Source organism: Vulpes vulpes, chromosome 14, assembly GCF_048418805.1.
Source record: "Vulpes vulpes isolate BD-2025 chromosome 14, VulVul3, whole genome shotgun sequence".
Taxonomy (NCBI): domain Eukaryota; kingdom Metazoa; phylum Chordata; class Mammalia; order Carnivora; family Canidae; genus Vulpes; species Vulpes vulpes.
Window position 1 is genome coordinate 124,990,613 of NC_132793.1, and position 1,733 is coordinate 124,992,345.

The window sequence follows — 1,733 nt, forward strand, 5'->3', positions numbered from 1 at the left end:
GGCTCCCGGTGCATGGAGCCTGCTTCTCCCTCTGCCTATGTCTCTGCCTCTCTCTCTCTCTGTGTGTGTGTGTGTGACTATCATAAATAAAAAAAAAAAATTGAAACTAGCATAATACACTTTACTATTCTACTGCTTAACACACTTAGGAAAAGTGGAGCAGCGCTGTCCGCCCGGGGGGGAGGCAGCTGCGCGCGGGGATCCTGGGGGCCCCGGGCTCCGGCGAGGGCACCGTGTGGTCGCGCATCACCAAGCGCTTGGCCGAGTCCACAGCATCGAATTCAACCCTCCCAAAGCCGTGGGCACTGATGACGTGACAGGGGAGCCTGTCACTCAGCGGGATGATGACAAGCCACAGACGGGTGTCAAGGCTTATGAAGTCCAAACACAGCCGGTCCTGGAATTTTGCCCGAAAAGGGAGTATTGGAACAGAAGCCAACAAGACCTGGCCCCATGTGTATGCTGTCCCACAAACAAAAGTTCCACAAATAAGCCAGAAAGCATCGGTTACTCCATGAGGAATCGTGTACATCACCAGTGAGATGAGCAGAGACTCCTCGCCTGTGCGTTTAGAAGCTCCGTGTTCTGAGACTGGCATGTATGAATTCTTTGAAAATTATGTTCGCTTCACTTCTACTGATTTCATTCTGGAAATTAAGAATGGGCCAAATGAGGCCGATACTAAGATTCATCTTTTCGTCTACCCAGGGTATCTTCTATTGCTTTGTAATTTAAAAACATCAGGTGTCTTAAATTAAAAGAGCAACTGGTAGTAATACTATTGTTCAGAAGAGTTAAGTGGTTGATAACAAATTTTCTTATTCTTTGGAGAAGCTAAAAACATTTGCATGTCACTCGGTAAAGTATCTCATCAGAGAAACGTCTTGTAGACTGATGCCAAAACCCAGCATCGTTAGCACTGTGGTACACGGTTTTGTGAAACACTATCAAATTCTAGAAAACAAGCAACCAGATATGCAGATTAGTTTCAGGATGCAAATTCACTGTTGCCTTTACACTAAGAAACTTAATAAATACAGTATATACGGTTAAATTTTTATGTCATTAAACAGACTTTCAGTTTTTCAGAATTTTCAGTCTGCTATAAAATTGTGTTAAATTAGCATATAGGAAAATATTACTTTCCTATGACAGGTTTTGAGAACATGTGTGCTGAAAAAAAATGATTAGAAATTGACATTGGAAGTTCCTACAAAAGCACTGACGTTGAATTATCAACAAAAAATGTAATTAGTCTTGTGTTTTCAGATTATTACTCAGGTTAAGAAGTATAAGTATGAGCTTTAGGATCTACTTGCCAGTTTCTCTTTTTGATCACTATGTAAAATCTGCTGTGATGAGTGACAATTAAAGCACAAGAAGAAAAGCAAACCCATGGCCCTACATAAAAGCAAGCATGCTGGGTCCTCAGGAAGTAGAAACAGATCAGTTATGCCTGGGGAGAATTTCCCTGACACGTTTAACAATCATAATTAGTAAACAATCAAAATTAGTAAACTAATCAAATTAGTAGCAATTAAAAGGATTTACATGAGAGGTTAAAAAGGACCAGGAAGGTAACTGAGTTTGTTGAAGGACTTTATTCCTAGTGAAAGCGGTGGGCAGCTGCTGGCTTTCCCTGCCACCATCAGCAGGGCAAGAACTCCACCTGTGTATGTAGCCTGAGTAGCCCTTTAAAAGCGAAGAGAATTTGATTGCTTTGTAGGGCAACA